The sequence below is a fragment of the Apostichopus japonicus genome, chromosome 15 (genome assembly GCF_037975245.1).
Source record: "Apostichopus japonicus isolate 1M-3 chromosome 15, ASM3797524v1, whole genome shotgun sequence".
Taxonomy (NCBI): domain Eukaryota; kingdom Metazoa; phylum Echinodermata; class Holothuroidea; order Aspidochirotida; family Stichopodidae; genus Apostichopus; species Apostichopus japonicus.
In genome coordinates this window covers 23,885,505-23,899,785 of record NC_092575.1, presented here as the reverse complement: position 1 = coordinate 23,899,785, position 14,281 = coordinate 23,885,505, and the positions used below count along the sequence as shown (strand labels likewise).

The window sequence follows — 14,281 nt, the reverse complement described above, 5'->3', positions numbered from 1 at the left end:
AAGTAATGCTTCAATTATGTATCTTTTAAAAACCATATTGGACAGTTTCAAGTTGAAACTGTCCAATATGGTTTTTAAAAGATACATAATTGAAGCATAGAAATGTATATGTACCTTTATGCTAGGTACACTCTTTAAAGGACTTAAAATGCTAAGATTGAACAAACAAATACTGATATCACCACGTATGACTCCATTCCCTGATGCAAAATATAAAATGAGTAATTGGCGTATATTACTCCATCTTGGTCTTTTAGAACTTCCATCATTACACTAATTCAATTCGAATAGCTTGTAACAAGTCCAACAAATAGATGTGGCATCCATTTTTCAGAAATATGAATGCTAGATGAGGGTTTTTGTTTTCATCTATGAAGGGATCTTTTACCTTTGAAGAAAGTCATCTTGCTAGTTTAAAATGAACTAAAATCATAATTGGCAAAGATAGTAACAAAAGATCATTATGTGATTACTCTGAATATGACACATGTTAGGTTCGAAGTATAAGAACTGAGAATTCATGTCTCTTGACAGTGATTAAACACTGGAGTGTGTGCATTGTAAAAAGACACTGCATTTGCCATTCAGACAGATCTCTAAGTTTATGAAAATTAAGTATTCCCATGAACTTGATTCTAAAAAGACAATGGAAGCTCAAATCAATGTTTCATTGTCGGAGTCATCACTCCAAGATGGTTCAGTACTTGAATCATCGCCATCAAACTCGGAAGCCACGTCTGGTCGGCTACTTTGAAAATCTTCGCTCAGTTCCCCCTCTTGGAATAGATGATCTGGGAGAGCCGGTCCCTCAAACCAGTCAGGGCTGTAGCACCCATTCTTGCTCTTCCAACCGTAGTTCTGTGGATCCAAGCCAGGCAAGACTCTTCCTCAGAGTGTTAGAATTATAAAGTGGGGAACTGTAATTTTTGCCCAGGCCAGCAAATCCCAAAATATTTAGAGGCTTAGGTGAAAGTGTTATCTTTACTTTGCTTAGAGCAGCGAATAGCTAAATAAGATAAAACACTGGTCTTGTGTACAGTAACTCCAATTTATGCTGGAAACAATATAATCATGAGCTTGAAATGTCATGTTACAAGGCACATATATCCAATTCTTTAGACCCATATATAGGGCCACATTGGGCCACCTATTCTTTCTATCTGGTGGGACCTATGCAGAAGAAAATTTGTCTTGCATTGGCAGTTCTTTACTCTGTGGAAAGTACCTTTGCATTTAATATTGTTTTTGTGTGGATCCAAACCGGTTTTGAGTGGTATCTTGCATATTTAATCTGGGTCAATGCTACGATAATGGGCATTTTGGGCCATATTTGGGGGCGTCTGGTGGGCCCTTAGCAGCAGAAAATTTGTCTGGCATAGGCCATTCAGTACTTTGTGGCATTCATGCATTAAGTTGACATTGGTTTCAAGTGGTACCTCGTTCGTTTGATCAAATTCATTTTAAGGGGCCCTTTTGGGGCGTCTGGCGGGCCCTTTGTAGCAGAAAATTTGTCTGGCATGATTATTTCCATAGTCTGTAAGGTCAACCCGAACATTCCAAACCGGTTTTGAGTGGTACCTTGCATATTTAATCTGGGTCAATGCTACGATAATGGGCATTTGGGCCATATTTGGGGGCGTCTGGCGGGCCCTTAGCAGCAGAAAATTTGTCTGGCATGGGCCATTCATTACTTTGTGGCATTCATGCATTAAGTTGACATTGGTTTCAAGTGGTACCTCGTTCGTTTGATCAGATGCATTTTTAGGGGCCCTTTTGGGGCGTCTGGCGGGCCCTTTGCAGCAGAAAATTTGTCTGTCATGGGCCATTCAGTACTATGTGGCATTCATGCATTAAGTTGACATTGGTTTCAAGTGGTACCTCGTTCGTTTGATCAGATGCATTTTTTGGCCCCCTTTAACCGGCCCCAGGGGCCACATGCAGCAGAGCGACCACGGCAGACGTCCACTTTTGGATATACTGGGTTTTTCCACAAATGTTCCAATACTCAGATATTGGTACCTCGTTCGTTTGATCAAAGTGCTCTGGGCTGCCGGTCTACATGGAAGACGGCCTAATTCATTATTTGTATAATAGTTCAGACTCAAATGAGTCCTTACAGTCAGTTAGATAGCCTATGACTGCAAGTACAATTAACGTTATGAAGTTATGGTAGCTAGCAGGCCCTACTGACATATGTTGAACATTTATCGAAAAAAAGGCTTGAAATAACTCGGTGTTACTTCATGATATAACATGGATAGGGTTTCGTAGTTAGGGTTCCTTCTTATCCTTGGGTCTCTAAACTAGTGTTGCGCCGATATTACCAATATCGGTTTTAGCCGATATCCGATATTATCATCCCAATATCGGTCCGATACCGATACCGATACCGATATTTTTTAACAGACAAAATAAAGGCAAAATCGTACTTTTAGTCATGCATACATTCACAAATAAATCTTCAAGTAAACAACAAAATATGGTGTTTTGTTTTCCTTTTGTCCTAAGTTGAAAAGAATGACTTTTTTCCTGATTTTGAAAAAGAGAATTATAATTGAAATCCAACCAGAATCTTTTTCACTGCAGCGCTGCACGCGATAATAAAATGGACGCAGTAAATGTGAGCCTTAACATCGTAAAGACTTACAAGTAGCTATAGTGTTAACGTATGCTTGCAAAATTGCATCTTAATTAGGTTACGAACTGTCGATCACAATGTAAAAATGATAATTTATTGAGTTTATACTCAATGTACAACTTATTCACTTGACCGTATAGAGAAGAAAACAACTGAAAATCAGTAGAGAAATGACCAATTGTGTACGGAAAGTAAGGTGGTACACCTTTCAAATATTACGAAAGATCGAACAAAACACTTTCGAAAAATTCACGCAAAACTGGCATATCGTACTAAATGTAACTAATGTCATGTAAACAAGGCTCTAGTGCATCCATTTATGAATATACCGTAAGACCACATCTGTTTTTAAGCGGGGGAAAAAAGAAAGTATTTTCTAGAATTTCCAAAAATACGGAAAAAATAATATCCTACCATAGTTAATTGTATAGCAAATAGCCTAACCACCTCGGCGGTTACGGATCTCACGTAACTGAAAAGTTCCCTGGCAACTTGCCAAAAAATGTTAACAAACAGGTGTTACACAGGGGATGAGCTTACAGTGTGTTTGGGAAGGTACCTGGGAAAATTCGCAGCACATGTACGGCGGTAGTTGGGTATAGGGTTAAACACCGCAGTTGTAAAAATGTACGCATTGTGCACGCTATTCATTGTTAGGCAGTCTAGAGACAGGGCTTTGCTGAACGTTGTTTGTTTCATAATATCGGAAGATTTGTAAGTTGCACTTTTTAAAGATTGAAAGACAGATTAAATCTCTTTTCATTTTATAACATAATATAGCTACTCTAACTTGTCATTTTAAAATTTTCATCTGTTTCGTGACAATTTAAATAAGAAAATTATTTTGCATACTCAACTGCGATTTTTTTTTTATCGCCAGACACGCAAAAAAAAAGCCAATTTTTCGGGGCTTTATCCCCCAGGATCCCCACAAGGGGTTCTACCCCATGACCCCACCAAGGCCCTAAGGCGGGCCCCTGGACACTACGCCTTTATGCTCGCGTGCTCGGCGTGTTCGCTGGGCGAACACCGGCGGGATATTGGCAGTGTGTTCGCGGAAAATTAAAAGTGCAGTTATGCATCCATCATGTTCAAGGTTTTCACGGAGGCCTTTGAGAAAATGAATGGTTAGTACAGTATAGTGTATACATGCTGCACTAATGCTATGTGTAGGCCAAGGTTCACGAAGGTCATTGGTTATATTCGCGCGCCGTAGACGTGTTTTAGAGGTTACGGAGGGTCAGGTTTCCATGGATATTAATCGAAAATGAATAAGAGTTTAACTGACGCTAAAGAAATGGATCGTCTTGGGCAGATTAACAAATCATTGCAAGTATAAATAAGTAGCTCTGCTGTGAAAAAAAAAGTTCAATATCGGCTTGCTGTTATCGGCAATTAGGCAAAATTTTACCGATACCGATATGCTGCAGATATTGCAAATATCGGCCGATACCGATATTGAAAACGATTATCGGCGCAACACTACTCTAAACTATTATTCACAGGCAGTATCTACTTAAATAATAGAAGTAGATCACATAGCCGGTATATAGGCTGGGCTGTAAATCAAATGTAATGTAGGCCTAACTTATTTAAACTATTACTAGCCAAGTATTACTTATAAATAATTACTTTGTTTGGCCTGACTTGGAAAATATCCAAGCCCCATCATAACAACGCTCGCCCCACAGAGCCGTATATAGAGAGCCGTATATAGAGAGAGTTTGGCCAACTGGCGATTTGTGACGTCACACGCAAACCATGGGCATCAGGTGGCATACTCCTATTAGCGTCTATATCAATCCGCGGCAAATGTTCTCCTATTTCAGGAAAAGTGCCAATTAGGAGCAGGAGAACAACTTTTTTGCTATGTTATCAATTAGGATGAGCTTTTTTTGTGGCTTGGATGTTAAAGAGCATGAACAGAAGCACATGTGGTTAAAAAATTGGGTAAAATTGAGGCAATTTTAGACCAGTTTAGCCCTCTCAGGAGCAGCGGACGAAGATTGTTTACGGCCGAGTAAAGAGGTTTGTTTACGAGTGATGAAAAGTTCCGGGTCTCATAGCAAAAAATTTTCACGGTCATGGTATGGAAAATTGATGGTGCCATGAAAGGCCAACTTGTCAGCTATCCAGTGATGGGTAGCGCTTAGCAAGTGAAAACTTCTATCTAGGCTTAGAGAAGGCATTACTTTTGAGATTTAGTGTGTAAGTCAATGGGGATTTTAATGGGCGTATGCTACCATTAAAATAGGTCCAGTTGTCGTTACCAGTTGCGCGAAACACGAAAAACACCACACACAATGCACACTTTGCACACTGTGCTCGTTGCGAACAAACGAAGCGACTCAGAATGTCAGATTTTGACAGGCATACGAGGAACAAAATGGATATCAGGTAATGAATTAGAGTATGCGTTAGATAATGACATTTACGTTTATCTCCACACCTGAAATGCAACGAAAACTAGCTGAAAACCTGTCATTACACTTGTTTATTTTACGCCTCATACTACTAGTCCTACTTTAGTCATACAAACGAAAAGCACACATCACAGTCCTGGCTAGGCTAGATTACAGACGCACAACTATAGCATCAGGCCTACATTAATAGATTCTTCAATTAAATAGAGTAGGCCTTAGGGTTGGGCGATATATCGAAAATTATTATTATCGCGATAATTTTTTTTCAAGACGATATTTTTTGAGGATTGAACAAATGACGATAATTTCTTGTGAAAGAAATTTGAAATAGATGTAGAAAAAAAATTCTCCGTTTAATGTGTAAATGTTATTCTAGCATTCCATGGTTAAGAAAGTTGAAAAGAAATATTTTATCAACTTCATTTACTGACTTTTGAACTTCGTAAAAACCCGTTCTTTACAACATTGACTGTATAGAGAACAAAACTCTGAAAATCAGTAGAGAAATTACCAATTGTGTACGAAAAGTAAGTTGGTAAACCTTTCTAATTTTACGAAAGATCGAGCAAAATACTTTCGAAAAATTCACGCGAAACTGGCATATCGTCCTAAATGCAACAAGTGTCATGTAAACAAGGCTCTAGTACACCCATTTATGAATAAACCAGAACCACATCTGGTGTAAAGCGGGAGAAAGAAAGTATTTTCGAGAATTTCCACAAAAAAAGAAAATAATATCCTACCATAGTTAAGTGTATAGTAAATAGCCTAACCACTTCGTCGGTTACGGATCTCACGTAACAACAAAAACACAACTAACTGTATTTTGCGAAGTTGACGATTTCTACAAGGACATGGAAACAATATTTAGCATTACGTTAATCACGCCTGGTGGCCTAAAACATGGAATTACAAGGTTTACTTTCATAAAGATGGCCATACTGTAGCTATTGGGGCCTTGATATCGTGCTTCAGTATGTCTGTATGGTATAGACTGTGCCTCGTGTATCATGGGGAATAGATTGTTTTGTTCATGCGGAGGAGTCGGTTGGCTTGAGGTGTGTTTTACTTACCTTAACGGGGATATTTACCTAGTCTTTCCTTGAACGTCTAAGATAATATTTCGCATAACTTTACGGATCCTTTACTGACTGACCTAATTAATTCTAGAGTGGAGCCAAAAAAGTTTACTCCATGAAAAGTTTTTTTGGAACCATGCCAAAAATGTTAACAAACAGGTGTTAGACAGGGGGGTTGTTTTGCAAGGTACCTGAGAAAATTTGAAGCACATTGTAGCCTACCGTGATATTTAAGTACGGTTAAACACTGCAGTTGTAAACTGATTGTTAGGCAGTCTAGAAACGGGGCTTTGCCGCACGTAGTTTGTTTCATAATATCGACTGTAAGTTAAACTTTATAAAGATTGTAAGACAGATTAATTCTCTTTTCATTTTATCACATAATATAGCTACTCTAACTTGTCATTTTAAAACTTTCATCAGTTTCGTGACAATTTAAATTCGTAAAGTTAGTCAGTATTTTGAATCCTCAATTGCGAATTTTTTATCGCCAGACACGAAAAAATACTTAACTTTTCCGGGGGCCTTCGCCCCTGGACCCCTACAAGGGGTTCCACCCCTTGACCCCAACGGGGCTCTAAGGCGGGCCCTGAACCCCACACCATTATGCTCGGTGTGTTTGCTGCGCGAAAACACCGGTGGGAAATCGGCAGTTGTTTTTAGTGTGTTCGGGAACACACTAAAAACAACAAGAAAAAATTATCGTAATTATCGAAATATCGCGATAATTTTTGAACTATATATCGTGACATTAAAAAGCAAATATCGCCCAACCCTAGTAGGCCTACACATAAAATGACAATTTATGCTTCACTGATCATTTCAGGTTTGCCAAAAGTAGTTGTACCAGAGGTCATTGTCTTAAACTCCAGAAGTTACATAGTAGGATTAATATTCGGCAACTTTTTCTCTAAAGTCTAATACAACTTATACAAGGGTTGTGAATGGATGGAATGGTTTGCCTGAGAAGGTTGAATTGCAAGTAGTGTGAATGGGTTTAAGAATACTTTGGATGAGTACATTAAGCATTGTAATTGGGTATGACATTTGATGTCCTCAATTTTATTCCTCTCATATAGCCTTAGGGTCCTTTATGGGGACTTGAGTGTCTCTCCTGGTCTTTTTTCTACTAAACTAAACTATATACTTGAGTGTAGGAGTTAGCAATAGTTGGGAGTCTGTGGGCAAACCTAAGACTGATATTGTGGTGTTAATTTCTCAGGAATGTAGTACTAGGCTATAGTAGGTGCAACAGATTGAATGGGTCTGTCGAGAAAAAAAACCCTGCAACAACTGAATACTGGTGTATGTTGTAGCTTATGTATTTTCCATTAACATATATACTATACGGTCATGTCCTTAATAAGGTTTCATGGATCACACTGACATAGTGTGCCTATTTGTCAGTTCTATCAACTGAGCACAGGGCTGATGACATCATTCAGTTTGTTATTAAATGCAGACAGCAAATGGCCATAATGATAATTATTAATTGTTACTTATTCTTCATACTGCCCTTACTGGCCTTACCTGAACAGTGATGTATCAAAATGCAAGAAGTCGTTTTGCTTTTCATTTAAGAATCGTTTCAGCCTGTCCTATTTCAAACATATGATTGGCAGGTTTCCACGTTACATAGCTTATCAAAATGGAGCTGTTCTGTAAAGCAAGAAAATCACATATGCATGCATACAAACACACTCATATAACAATTTCTGAATATCTTTTCAGCTGCCCAAAGGTACTGGAATGCAAGCTCTGTTGGGTGAATTAAACAACCCTCATTGTACTCTTTTATTATGGTCGGCTTAGCTGGAACCAGCAATGATGGTGATGTGGATTTGACAGTACCTACAGTAGACAAGAATTCAATAGCTGCTTTGTGTTGAAGTGGGTTCAACTTGCTCAAGGCCATGACAGGATGACGACTCGACATCAGGATGAATTATCTGTTGCAGAGCTCTATAAACCAGGCAGTTGTTAAAACATCCATTGGGTGACCCTCACAGGCACTGCATCGCAGAAGCAAAATGAAGTGTGTGTGATACCTTCATCTTATGAGAGTGGAATGGTATCAGTGTGGCCTCTGTCAATTTGGCTTCAAGTCTTTGTTTTCTTGAAAGCTGAGAAGATCTTTCAGTGGTTTCACACTGACCTCTGTACTTGACAATTCATGTGCATTTGCCAGCTCAGGAGGAAGCCAGATTTTAATTACATTAACCAATGCTGACTTTTTTTTGGACATGTGGTGAAGGAAGCAGTTGGAGTTGCATGGATGTGGAATCTTGTCGCTAGTCTGGCAGTCTTATCCACAGATTATCCCAAAGCTTCTCCACATTGCCACATTCAGAACTTATTACATTGATAAACTTGAAAATTGCAGTAATCTAACCAAGCACCCATCAAGGGAATTTGTTTGTATAATTATTGAAAGCTGTGACCTTCTGATGTGACAGATTAATGTGAAATATAGGGCAGTAGATTACCTTGTAAATGAACCTTGTTATTGTTTGATTGTATCTAATGTTTGCAAAATTTAAAGTTGCATGCTACCAATTGAAACATAATTCTTTCTCTATTAATGGGATATAAATACTTTTCCTTAAAGGGTGTGCAGACTCCCGCACAAAGAAACGTCTCATGCCTGTTATCTGACCTAGTTTCGAATGCGGTGTAACAGAAGTGTAAGACACCACCATTGATCCCAGAAAATACACACACAGCTTGCTACCATCTGTAAATAGACATTAGTGTACAGTCAATACAAACATCACGGTCAATTCCCACAACACAGTGCACATACAGTAGCAGCGTGGACATCTCAGGTCTAGATAAAAGATAACAAGGTATCAGGTTTCATTACTGTCTGCATTTTGTAGCGACACAAAAAAAACTTCACTTGCAAGCAACGGAAAGTAAACTTTTTCATAGCGCGGCATGCGGTTTAGGGCAAGTCTTCAATACCTTTAAATATACTGCATCGGTTGTTGTCACTTGATCATTTGCTTGTGTGTGAGCTAAACAGCTTAAATAATATGTAAAAAAATAATACAAACTTTCAAATTGCCAGATATTTAGTTGCTCAAAATCATTCTCCAATCATGATTTGTTGCTATCCTTGAGTCCCTTATTCAGATGATGAGGCAGATTCCCTTCTACTCTCCATGATGAAGGTAAAACCTTATATCTTAACCAACTGCCATTGAGTGTCCATTTGAAAGTTTCAAACACACAAGTGCATTGATTAAAACAAAGACTTTATTGCTGTGGTTGCAGGAACTGGATTTCAGTCTAGTAGTCACTCACCAGGTTAGTCTTTATCACAGTCTGCTAACTGTGGCTTTTTATGTTAGGAGTTTTTCTTCAGAGCACATGTCACCTTTGACTTGTCCTGAAATTCAGGGAGTTCAAATTTACTGTCTAAAGATAATTTAAAAAGATTTTTTTTAACTTCAATCGTCAATTAGGGGAATAAGGAGTTACTGATGCAATGACTTTCTGGCATAAGTGCATTTATAATGTGTTAAAACTTGAAAGGTGTATCATACTGCATCCCCCCCCCCCCCCCCTTAATTTGCACTCCGTTGGAATGCACAGACAGTTTTGCTTATTAATGAAATACCAGTTAACACTAAATTTTCAAGTCTTCCTTTAAAACAGTCAAACCAAACCGTGCATTGCCTAAGCTAGGCCTACGCAATATTTTGAACATTTCTTTATCAACATGTGGTGACAGGGCTCTTAAGATAATTCAGTGACCAAGACAAGAGTGTAGGGTAGTCTTTGCAATAAGCATCACTAAGGCTAGGCTACCAGTACCATAAGTAGCCTTGGCCTAGTGGTCTTTGAAATGTAGCCGAGGCCCCTGCTACTTTGATAAATGATAGTTGACTGCATCCAAATTAAACCAAGGCCTAGGCTATACTTTTGAAGAAGAAAAAATTAGGCTGAATTCATGTTAGCCTAAAAAGGCTAGGCCAATGCTGACAATTAACACAAACCAAGATCATTTAACCATTTGGGCACTTGTTTATAGCATACTAAAAGGGTCTATATAATTAGGCCTGTATGTGTACACAACCCACAAGGTATAGACCTAGCCTAACTAGTTTAGGCCTAGGCTACTTTGTTTTCCTTAGACCTAGTTTAATTGGGCCTTATACTGTGCCATATTATGTAATGTGCTATAACAGTTGTAGTAATAGCAAGAATGGTCCAGGTCTGGCTTAACTTATGCTTCGGGCTTAACTTAGGATTAGGGCTTTACGTTATGCCTAGCCCACCCTTTACATTAAACTAAAAGAGATAATTTTTTAGGCTAGGCATACAATAACTATGAATTAGGATAACTATATGTGCGACTGAAACTGCCAGCCTATGATTAGGAGAGCTGGCATAATGAAATCGAATTTGTGGATCGTAAAACGAGAGAGAATAGCCATGAATGTAATAACAGAAACCAGTCTGAACGTAAAATTCTAGCATTGCTTGTACATTACTCGTATCACCCTAGGGCCTATGGCTATGGGCCTAGGCTACACAGACTTTTTTTCATTAGATCTCCATCTTGTTCTTTCTACTTCCCAAAAATTCCTCTTCTTTTATGGTCAGTCGGAAAATCAAACAACAATATCCATGTTCTGACCGATTGCAGCATCCCCAGCACCATTTCTTTCATAATTTCGTACTTTTTTCGTGTACACAAACGATAGTCTATACACTGTGAGTATGACTATGAGTGTCGCCTGCTAGAAAGTTTTCAAGTGGACCTATTTTACCACCCTGTGTGGGCGTTGTCCCTCTCGACCAATCCAAATCGGTTACATGGTTGGCCAAACTCTCTATATACGGCTCTGTCACCCCATCATAAAGAGCGCCCTCTTTTAGCCTGTCGGATGGTACGGATTCTAAATTAGTACCCTTTGTTTTTGCTAGGCAATCACATACTTTACATTGACGTACTTTGCTCTTCAGTTTCCTAAATGGATTCTACCATACTAATTACTTTTCAATAAAAGTGATGGAACTACGTTGAAAAGCGTTTTAAATTCAAACTTTATCATAGCCAAAATATCAGACCTGTTGCTTACCTCATTGTTTACACACGATACGATTTGTGTACAACCTCCGTACGCGTGATACTTCAAAACTTCGCGGGGTTTTCCAGGTCTACAAGATACGTCATTCATTGGGCTGTATCATGCATGATGACATTTCTCGACATACTAAACTGTACAAAACGGTTTTCTTGAGAAATAACTGTCACGTGAGGACTGGGTGGCACCCCTTGCTCAAGAACAGCAGATCATCGACGTGACTAACAGACTAGTGACATTAGTACCAACTGTGTAAAACATAGCCAATGGTCACACATAATACTGCACTTGGTCTCACAGATCATCTTCGATCATCTTCACAATGTCACTCTAACTAGGGCTAGGCCATAGAGCAAACTTGATCAGACTATAGGTTTCTGACAAAGCATCCTCTAGTTTTCAATCATTATTAAATGTAAGAAAAGAAAGAAAACAGAGAGCAAAAAAACAAAACAAACAGCAACAAAATGGAGACAAGTTATCAGTAAGGAGGCCATTGTGTATTTTGAATTTTACCAGAAATTTAGGATCTGTTAAGTATGCAATATGTGATAAATCATGTACGAGCGAAATAAATGGATATTTTAGTTGCATACATTCACCCTCTTATAAGGGACAACTTAGTAGCACATAGCTAATGTACACACATCTATCTCCCAGTCTGTGTCAAAGTAGTCACCGTCACCCCACTCCTCCCTCAGGTACCCAGTATAGTTCATGCATATTTCTTTTGACAAAAGTGTTCACTTAAAGAATGTTGTAAAACTATATTTTCACCACCTCTCACTTCCACGTCTTTTAGGCTTGGTTACTTCTGACAGAGGATATTTCAGCCAATTTCTATAGATTTTTAAGCCTGTAGAGTTGAACAATCATCTTAATTACACGTAAGATCTGATGGCTAAGAATAAAGTGTTGACTTATCTGCCTTAAATAACATAATTATGTCCTTTTGTCCAATCTGCTGGATATCCTGTAAAGTATTACGTCCTATTATCCCATTTGCTGGATGTCCTTCATGCACTTGATAATTTTCAAATTTTCAAGACTCATCTCAAAACCTTCCTCTTTGCTCGGTAGTGGTTTTTCTTTGCATTCTTTGTAAAGCGCTTTGAGATATTCGTTATGTAAAGCACATTATTAATGTTTGTTATTATTATTATTATTATATGGCAAGCCGAGTGGGACAAACCCATTATAATATATATACTGGTATTAAATTGAATTTATACCAGGATTAAATCTAAATAATCCAGGAATATTTAACAGTTAACCGCAGGATGTTTTTATATACGAACATTAAGTGGAAATATATCTGATTATTAATTCGAATTTATAAAGGGAATATATATTGGTATCAAATAAAATATATGCTATATTAAATCAAATATATCTCAGTATTAAAACCACAATAGAAAATTCAGTTATAGTTGGAAATATTTTGTTCCTAACTGGTAATGTGGTTGATGAAATGTAATTTTGGTTGGTTTAATACTAAACACTTTTCCACTTTTAGAAAGTAGATAACAATAACTGGTCTGTGATGTCATAATAGCAAATGTTCTCCAACAGCTTTTATAATCCTTTTACAACTGTGAAATGTGATCAATTTGGAATGTCAAATTAACTGTTAATGTTCTCTGTATTTTGCAATTCTATAAAATGATTTTTTTATAGAAATATGCTTACAGCCATGCATTCAAGACTGAGATATTTAAAGAGAAAAACAACCAGGATGCAAAAATGCATTGAGGTTTCGATGAGTGAAAGTTTGATGAATACCCGTAGTAGACTGAAAGTATTCAAATTATTGACATGTTTATCAATGGGTACCTTCTTGCATCTACATGTCAAGTAGTGAGATCCATCCGTGTAACCCTTTTTAAAATATCATGTTAACAAACTTTTTACAATTGACCTCTACTGATACCAAATGACCTTTGGCCTCTCCCCCCCCCCCCCCCAAAAAAAAGATTTTTATACTGTATATGAAACATCCATATGCCAATTATGAATTTATGATACACGAAAGTTTCCCGACTTGAGATATCATGTTTCCAAGGATTTCAATTTGACCCTGTTGACTTCAAATGACCTTTGACCTCCACAAAATACAAGAGAGTTGTCCTACTCAATATAAGACATCTACATGATAAGTATGAGATCCACCAATGTTTTCTTCTCCAGATATTGTGTTTACAAGTTTTTCATGTTTTGACCTCTGGTGACCTCAAATGAACTTTGACCTACACAAAAAACCAAAAGAGTTCTTCTTAGCAACATGGGATATCCATGTGCTTAGTATGAGGATCATCAAAGTTACCTTTCTTGAGATCATGTTTACAAGCTCAGCATCACAAACAGACAAACATACATGCACACACACACACAACTGCATAGGTTTCTCTTCTCACCCAACTCAACAATCTTTTCAGCTCAACTGCTATGAGGACATTATTTATCTTTCCACACAAATGGCTATAAGGATGCAATTTTTGATAAGGATGCATACATTTTCCAGCAAAATTAGAGCACACAACTTCATTCCAACTTCACCCTTTCATAAGTAGCCAATCTTGATGAGAATTGCCAAACTTTACATGAAAGTGTTGATACACAAACTGTAACATCATCCTAAATGGCAAAGAATTTGCAAAGGTATCTAGTAGATTGCAAACTATTGCACTTTGTAAGACACCATGTTTATGAATTCTCCAGATTTCCATAACTGTTACCTCAAATGACTTTGACCTCCATAGAACAACCAAGAACAATGAACATTGCATGTATTGAATCTGTCACTCTTACAATTGTTCACATACAGAAACTTAAAGATTTTCACATTTTGATATTTGCTGACTTGACATGAACTTTGACCACAGCCAAAACAATAGCAACCTTGAATTCATTGTATATAAGATATACATTCCATGTATCAGGTGTGTCAATATTAATACTGTTGTTGAGAATTTATGTTGACAAAGTTGGGCAGTAGGCAAACACACACAGACAAACTTGTTTCCTAGTGTATTAGCTACAAACGAT

At 37.8% G+C, this 14,281-nt stretch overlaps 1 long non-coding RNA gene across 1 annotated transcript; it reads left to right on the top strand.

Annotated features, from left to right (window-relative positions):
• Positions 1 to 4,418: 4,418 nt before the first annotated feature.
• LOC139980968 (uncharacterized) lies at positions 4,419 to 13,195 on the top strand. The gene is made up of 2 exons (XR_011797750.1): positions 4,419 to 5,035; positions 7,872 to 13,195. It is a non-coding gene; the product is annotated as an uncharacterized lncRNA (long non-coding RNA).
• The last annotated feature ends 1,086 nt before the right edge of the window (positions 13,196 to 14,281 follow it).